This window comes from Hipposideros armiger, unplaced genomic scaffold (genome assembly GCF_001890085.2).
Source record: "Hipposideros armiger isolate ML-2016 unplaced genomic scaffold, ASM189008v1 scaffold_78, whole genome shotgun sequence".
Taxonomy (NCBI): Eukaryota; Metazoa; Chordata; class Mammalia; order Chiroptera; family Hipposideridae; genus Hipposideros; species Hipposideros armiger.
Window position 1 is genome coordinate 1,236,605 of NW_017731428.1, and position 9,302 is coordinate 1,245,906.

A 9,302-nucleotide genomic window follows, 5' to 3' on the forward strand; every position below is an offset into this window, starting at 1 on the left:
ATGAATGAAGTTATTGTATCTTCAATGACTTCTAATAAAAATCAATGTTAAACTTTAATATTTTAAATAATATTTTGTTTTCTTTCAGAGTTAAGCCTTAAAAATACTTTAAAAAATAGGATATCTCCTAATTAAATTTTCTAGGTTCTTAGAATCAAGGCATTCGAAGTTGAAGGGAGATTAACAAACCTTCTTATCCTACCTCCAACCTGAAACAGGAAGCTTTTAAAATTTTTCTAACCTTACTGACATTCACTACAAAAAATGTATCTGTTAATAATTGTGTTGTAATGGTGGAATTAAAAGGCATTTTCTTTTAACTATTTTCCAATTAATTTTTATTTATTGCTCATAGTGAAAATAATAGATATAAATGCATTTTCACTTCTCTCGCTTAGATAGAAAGTATAATAGGATTAAGCCCTGTGACAGGTGGAAGGTTTGCCATGATTTGGTATCATTATCAGCACCGTTACTATAAACAAACATTTACTGCCCAGAGACTGCTTAATGTGAGCTTCTAGAGTCTCTTTTTGCAAATGAGGTTACTACAGTCAGAAAAGGTTGAAGATTGTTTTCCCCAAGTCACACAGCTGATAAACATAACACTAACTTCAATGTCTGACGCCAAAATCCACACAATGTACAAATTCAGAAAAGTGAGGCAAATCCCCGACACACTGTATCAATAATAGCGAAGATTACTGCCAGGTTTTGCATGTCTGTCCCTAGAGTCTCAATTTTCCACCTACCTCATTGCACCTTTCCCATAGGAAGCATTTTCTTTCTTAACCCGTTCACATTTTATTATATTCTTCAGCGATTAGAAAAATCAATGCCTACTCCACAAAAATATTTGCAACATATATAGCCCACAATTTAACCAACCAGAGGCAACACTTGTCATTTTAACCACACAGATAAATAGTTTCATACTTATAATGTCATGTCTACTCTAGAGATTGTTGGTAGTAACATTCCTTTTCATGGAAAAAGCAGATATTAATGTTCTTGCTTATTTTTAAAACCATCACACAGCAATCAATAACCTCCCCCTGAAATGTTGATCAAACGGTCATTGCTGGTTAATATTGACCAACAAATTTGGAAGTTTCAAAGGAGATGTACACAATTTGCCCAGGGTGACTTCGACATGACGCCCAGACCAGTTAATGTTTACATTGCACAGGGTGCTTACCTTCTCTGAGGCCAGTGTTGAACGTCAGCTCCACAGGGAGGAACAGCTCATGCCAGAGTGAAAGGTAGGCTCCAAGATAAAGAGTAACCCAGCCGGAAAGCTGAGGGTCAAACACATATGGTTCCCATTAACTGTGATTGCAACAGCCTCTTCAAAGGCAAAGAACATTCCTTCCTCCGCACCTAAAAACCCCTGCTTCCTCCAAGATGGTATATCCAGAGGAAAGTCCCGATTCAGAGAACTGAGCTCTGAGTTAAAGAGTGACCCTGTTAGGCTGACTTTCGACAAGTATATTTGTAGTGAGGCAAATAATACGTATTTATTGCAAACAAAAAATGGAAAACACCATTCATCACAAACAAGAATTAAAGGGCAACCCATCATTGTTTTTGAAAGTATTTAACCAACTGAAGTCATACAAATGGTTTCAACATATGGTTATATTGTCATCCTCCTCTAATATTTTAAGCTTGCCTGGTTTCCCATTGAGAGGATGTATGTTAAGGTCATCAATTAAACCCTTTTGACATGTGTATACTTCAATCGTTTCCAATTTCCCCTATCGTTAGCATTTTGGCAATAAGCACCCTTTCTCTCAACAACTTGTCCTACAAAAATGTATCGATCACCCACATTGCCAGGCACATAGTGCCTAAATTTTTGCTTATATTCTTAATTTCTTCTTTAACATAAAGTTCCAATAACTGGAACTGTTGGTCAAAGCATACATTTTAGATTTTAATTGGAATTACCCATTGCTGCCCTCAGGGGTCATACCAACAGACACTTCTATCAATACCACTTGAGAATATGTACATTGTCTGACCGTCACCAAGGTACAGCTTGGGAGCAGCGCTACTCAAAGTGGTCTTTACACCACCAGCAGTAGCATTATGTGGAAACGCAAAGTCTCAGGCCCTACCCCTAAGACCTACCCAATCAGCATCTCTGGTAGGGGCGACCCAGTAATCTGTTTCCACATGATGCTTATACCAATGAAAAGGTGAGAACTATCGATTTATTGGGTTGTCGGAAAAGCCATGACGCATTTTTGCAACGAAAAACATAGAAAAAATACGTCATGACTTTTCCAACAACCCAATAGAACACAAGAAATAGAGCTATGAGTGCTGTGACCAACCAGCACCCGTTCCCCCAACCACTGCAACTGGCATCCTGTCTCAATAACCTTTCCTGAAGCTGATAGCTACCTCTCCAATGGAGGCTCCCAAGGGTTATAAACTCAGCTTCGCTGCTAGTTTGGCAAGAAAGTGAACCCCAGAACGGAGATGGGAAAAATATAAAGATAAGTAGAAGGGGGGGAACCTGATCTTCTGCAGGGGGACCGAGAAGAGTCCCCTGTGAGAGGAGCAGCATGTAGGGACTGGAACTTCAGCTGGAAGGCTGGCTTTGGAGGTCTGCCCCATTTAACTTGTAAGCCTATAACCTTGGACNAAGACTACTGATTGGTACCTTTGCATACAAAATCCATCTGACTTGTCCCACTTACCTTCCCATACCATTCCCCACCCTTAACCCAAATGTCCTCACCGCTCAACTTAAGCCTCTGTGTTCAACTAATATGACCTGAGGGCCTTTTGGCTAAGATCAACTGCCAAATACATAATATGAACAGAATTTTTTCTCCTTCATTTCACCAAACTAAATTATATACAGTATAGCTTTCCCAAAAAGGTTAACAGGCATTAATTCTGAGTAGTAAGAGTAGACATTCATTTTATTTATCGTGTATGCTTCTCCCAGTCCCCAATTTTCACAATGAACACGTACTGCTATGGTAATGTCAGCGTAAGCTTTTAAAAATCGGCAAAAACCCAGTACCTGCCCTGTGCCCAGCCCAGATCCTCCTCCTGAATCCCATCCCATTAACCTCTGCCTACTCAGAATTATCAGACGCCTCGTCTCTGCCATCCTCATTTCGGCTTCTAATTGCACACTTTCTGGCCATTTTCTCGCAGAACCTTCCTAACTGCCCTGTAAACTAAGGAACTCGCTTGCATTTGACAGGTGAGGAAAGGGAGGGTCAGACAGGTAAATGATTCGTCTGTGTTCACATATTTGATGCCAGGCTCAGGCCTCAGACGAGTGTCTTCTAGGTTCTTCTAGCTGTTGCACAGTTGACAGAGTGGCCAGGGAAATTTTCGTGTTGGTTCCACTGACCCTCCCAGGCAGGTGACCTGAGTTTCGGGTGTCAGGTGCTCGCTAGACATATGTCTGGGAGCTACAGAACTAAGTTCTACACAGCGGATGTATGCACGATGTAGCATGTGCTCCCTTCTGCTGAAGCCACCCAAAGAGAATTCTTCTCTCCAAGCTCATTCCCCAGGTACATGGCTGTCTTTTCTCTCATCCCACGACAAGCCCCCGGCCAGAACTTCTGAAGAAGGATTTTGATGAGGCAACAGCACCTTCACATTCTTACCGCTCTCCCCAAACACGTCTGTAATACATTGCTCTTCCCAAGGGCACCGACACTATGGGGAGGGCAGGGCTTATGTCAAGTCTTCCTTCAGGGTGGAGCAAAGCAAAAGGTACAAAGAAATGGTGACACTCATTTTAATGGTATATGTTATTTAAGGTAAAACATTTAAAGTGCTATCATGTTAACATAGAGTCCATATCAAAAGTGATTGCGTGGCAGGCCGGCCGAGTGGCGCGATGGTTAAGAGCTGGCTTGGGATACCAGAGGGCCCCAGTTCGGATCCCACATATGAGGGCCAGTGACACTGCCCTCCACAGCTAAGATGCTGAACAACAGCTCAACCTGGAGCTGGGCTGCCATGAGTCGCTGGCAGCCAGTGCCTGTTGGCCCCCAGGTGCTGCTTCTGCCTGAACCTGTGAGACGCTCTCCTCAATGCTGAACAGCTCCTGTCACGTTTCCAAGGGGATGTCACCAGGCGGCCTCCCCAGTATCAAGCTTCACCCCTGAAAAGTAGGTGGCCAGGCTTCTCCGCAGCCTGGGGAGTCACTCATTCCTTGAGATCACAACTCAGAGGATCAAGAAATGTTCCAATGGCAGACCAAGGTGCATAGGACCTTCTCAGCCTAGACAAGAGCACATGCCAATGCCTGTGGCCAGAGGGAGACTAGCCTGTGATCTGATGAGGGGAGAATGGTGGGAAAACAAGAATAACCATGATGCCCAGAGCCACCTCACAGGGAAATGTGTCTCCTGCATCAATTCCCTGGTGTCCCAGTGACACCTAGCCCTTGGCAGGCACTTGATAAATATGCACTCTAAGAATCAGCCAAGTGACACACCATTGAGCTTATCGGTATCAGTTTGGCTCCTGGGTTCAATGTATTTAGTATAAAAATGAAAGGTCAATGTATCTTCTTTCCCTTTCCTTCCTCTTTTTTACTTCTCTACCTATCATTGAGGTTTGGGGTGAATTCAAGGCAGAGAGGAGACCAGATGGGCAGCCTCCTGACACTTCCATGCTGGTGTTTCATCTGCCCTTTTCTCAGGCTGTGAGGTACCGCAGCCCCAGGGTTAACTCCTGGCTGGAATCCTGGAGGCTGGCAGCTTTCCCCTTCTGCGCTGCTAAATCAATCACACCAGATTTTCTGAAACCTCACTCTAAGTTCTCCTTTGATCATTATCTTGTCCCTCTTATAAACCCATTCTCTGTCGTGCCCCAGTAGCAGGGGTGATGAGCTGCGTCTTAGCAGGCTGACTGCAGACTGCTCCAAGAGGCCTCCTGCTGGTGTGTCCACTCCGCTGGACTTCAAAGGGGAGCCCCACACATTGAAACAGCAGTGGGGAGAAAGGCTGGACCAAGAGAGAGATGCAAACTCTACCTAGAGAGGCCTGGCAGTGTTTCCTGTCAGCTTGTGGCAGGGCCACTCCTTGAGGAGACAGTGATGAAGAGTATTGATTAAGGAAACTGGCGGTAGATGAGGTAAGTGGAATCTTAGCCAGCACTGAGAGCCTCTGGGCAAGAGGTTGCTGTCCACTGGACCTCACGTTCCTCATCTATACAGTGAATGAGCTAATGATCTTTTAAGTGCCCTTCATTTATTGGGATATATCTATTTCTGGGGAGATAAACGAATAGATAGATAGATGATGGTTGAATGGGTGGGTGGGTGGCTGAATAGATCTATAGATGGATGGATGGATGGATATATAGATGGTAGGATGGTAGATAGATAGATAGATAGATAGATAGATAGATAGATAGATCCAGACAAGAACAGGACCTTGACTTGAATCCTTGTTCTGATTATTAATAGATTTTTACGCAGTTTCAAAATCTATACATTATCTCTGATATTTAACATTTCTCTCTCTCTCTCTCAATTTTCTCCACTGAAATTAGAGAAGAACATTTTGTCTGCATAATAGGCCTACATAACATAATATATAGAAATTGCCTTATATTGTCTCATAGATGCTATTCGATGTAAAACAACAACAAACTACAAAAACAGTAAGGAAGAAGCTTATTGGTTCTCAGAATCATTAAAAGAAATGAGACAAAAGCAATTGCCAGGTTTGTCTATTCAACCACGTACTTGGCATCTCCACTTGGATGTCTCACATCTATCTCAAAAGCAACCTGTTCCAAACTGAAAGCTCCATCTAACCTCCAACTCTCCCCCTTTGCCTCCTCCATCCCCTCGCATCCCCATCTCGCTGACAGGAACTGACATCCATCAAGTTTCTTAAACCAGAAATCCAAGACATTCCTGACCCTTGCTCTCCCTAGCCCTCATGTTTAATTGTTCTCCAATGCCTATCAAGTTGACTTCCAAAATACTCAAGTCACCCACTTCACAACTCTTCACTGACCCGTCCTAAGTCAAGACATGATCATCTTTTCCCATGCTGGAGGCCTTCTAACTGTTCTCCCACTTCCTTCAATCCCGTCTCCATACAGCAGCAGAGAGTCTCTGAGCCTGGAAATTGGACCAGGCCACTTGCCCAGTCAAAACCGTTCAGTGTCCCTTTTTGCACTTCAGATACGATCCACATCGTTTACCATACCCAGCCAAGCCCTGCCTCCACGCTGTGGTCCCAGGCGTCTTGCCCAGTTTCACCTTGCATCACGTTCCCTCTAATTTCCTGTGCTCTAACTACATTCCCCTTCATCCATATCCTCAAATATACCAGGTTATTGCTCACTTCAAATCTTCATTGCAATACTCCCTTGTTCCTCTAACCTAACCCCCCGCCATGGCATCCCTTAGGCTGATTCATTTCTTCCCCTCCCCCGTCATGAATGTCACTCAATACATATTCTCCACTACACAATTACATTAGGCTCCAGTGGCACCGTCTTAGAACTCTCTACTTATCCTTATGAATCCCTATTGCAATTCTGAACTCCATGTTTATGTATGTGATTGCTTGTTTAACAGCTCTCTCCTAAATCAGATTATGCTGGCCACAAAGGCAGAAAGTGTCATTTTTGTTATTATTGTTCACCATTGTGTCCCAGTACTTTACTTAATGCCAGGTACACATGTCATTGAATACTTTGTCAAATGAATTAGTGAATGAATGAATGAATGAGTGAATGAATGAATGAATGAGTGAATGAATGAAGTTATTGTATCTTCAATGACTTCTAATAAAAATCAATGTTAAGCTTTAATATTTTAAATAATATTTTGTTTTCTTTCAGAGTTAAGCCTTAANCCCATCCCCTAGGAGACCAAGACCCAGGTCTTAGCTGCCTCCTTCCTCATCCCTGTGTCACTCCCTAAGGTCCAGCAAGATCTGTTTACGAGGAAATCTTGTAACAGCCCCATTCAGACTACCCAAAAACTTATGAGACAAAAACAGTGCGCTCAACTTTTAGATGTGAAAAATACAGATAAAAATGGCATGGTTTCTACATTGGCATCGTTTAGGCAGAGAAGGACGTCTGAGGAAAGATCAGACCCTCTCTGGGGCAGGCGGCAGTGGTAGGAGTTGGCATGATAGGCATCACATAAATACAGAGTTGGCACATGGGGCTTTCATGTCTGTTCTTCCGACACCAGACAGTCTGTTGCCATGGAAATTGTTCTGACACTTCCCAAATCTAGCCTTCCTTGCAGAAGTGCAAAACAGCCAAGCCGTCAGCATTTGGGAATGGAACATGGTCATGAGTTGTCACTCTGCCCCACACAGAGCACACCTCTCTCATACCTGACTTGGAGTCTCCTGACCTCACGTTAAAGTCGATTTAAAAATATATGGCTTCCCCTTTTCTGGCAAAAGTATCTCCATCCGTCTCGTCTCCTCTTCCCAGCCACCGACAGGATTCATGATGCCTCATTTGCCTGAAAGAACCCAGCGCCAACTAAGTAAGCGTCCCTCTGACCTGTTTCTGTGTCTGGAGAAAGGTGCTCTGGAGATGTTTCAGGGCCACATGAAAGCTAAGGAGGCATCTGTTTATCACCCAAAACTATCCATTTGATATACATCAAGTAAGATTGCTAGTTCCCAGGCAATGATCAAGGTGTCATAAAAAAACACAAAGATAAACTCAGCCCAGCCCTGGGTTCAGTGTATTTCCACACCAATGATAGCAACCAATTTTGTAAACATAAGTCTCCAGTGAACCAAGTGCTATCTATGTTTTCTGATTAGGTCTCATAAGCTCGCTGAGGTGGGCAATACTGCTATTAGTGCCACTGACCTAGAGAGCCTGGGAAAAGTCAAATCTGTGTCTTTGACTCCAAATCCTTTGCTCGTAGCCCATTGTACATCCTTGGAGAACCATGGTGCCCAGTAGATCAGGGTTAATGCCATAGGAGATAACAACCAGGTGGCTTTGGGATGTAGATGGGGAAAAATCATACGTTTTAGGAAAACTGAGAATGACTTCATGGAGGAGGCTGTATTTGATGAACTAGAGCTTTGAAAGTGGAAATCAGGAGTGAGATTCCTAACAGAAGGAATATTTACAGGTTTCCCCAAGGCTGACTTCTTCAGTACTGAGTCAGAAAGAAGTTTGTCCTAAAAAGCTTTTCATATTTTTACATCCATTCCTTACCTTCACACTGTGAGGATAACAAGTTAATTCAAGAAAGCACTTGGTGGTATCACCAATGTGAAATAAATGTTAAAAATGTTACCTATAGGATGGATCTTCTATTCTAGTGAAAGTATTGATGAGCACTGAATTTCTTGCCATACTTGTCAATACTTATTTCTTAAGAGGAAAAAGCTATGCATAGAGAAGGAATTAGTGGCTTTATATCTGTTCTGAACTACATTTTATGTAGTTGGTGGTTTAGTTATTGGGAAGAGAATGGAGATCAAGACAGTGAGTGGGCTCACATTACCTTACATAATCTATACACTTGTAGATGATAGGTTTCTGCCACCCCAAACACAAACTCAAATGAAAGGGCAAATGCTTTTTGGCCATCACAAATCCTGTGCACATTACTACCATCGATTCATGTCAACCAATTCTATTGAGTATTTCAACATCTATACTATTGCCTTAGTAACAGAATAACTCATACTCATGGAATTTTTAAAACCTGTCATATCTCCAAGATGAAAATTCTCTTCTGGTTCATCAAGGGGGAAGGGAGGGCTTTGTGCCTCATAAATAAGATGCAAGTGTCATACCGATTTGGTGTTACCCATTACTTCCCTTTTGGACCGCAATGAGAATAGAAGAGCAACAACGGTTCAGGCACACAGAAACACACACACACACACACACACACACACACACACACACACACACATACACAANTGCTTGCAGCTGCCAGAGTGAATAAACCTTTAAAAACATAAAGCACATCATGCCAACTCAAAGCCCCCAATGGCTTCCCATCTCACGTGTCACACATCCAAGCCTCTTGCCCTTGGACTTTAAAACCTAACCTGACCTGGGTCCACTCCCCGCCTCTCCCCCTACATGCTGTTACACTGCTCTCCTGTCTGCTCCCCAAACGTTTTCATTTCATCCCCTCCTTTGAGACTTGCCTTCTGGCGGTCCCTCTGCCAGAAGGCAATCCCTTCCCTTGTCTATGGCCGTTGTGGCCCTCAGCTCTCACCTCCATGTCACCTGCTCAGAAAGCCTATCTTGGACCATCCACCACTTCCACTTCCATCATGCTCTTCAATTTC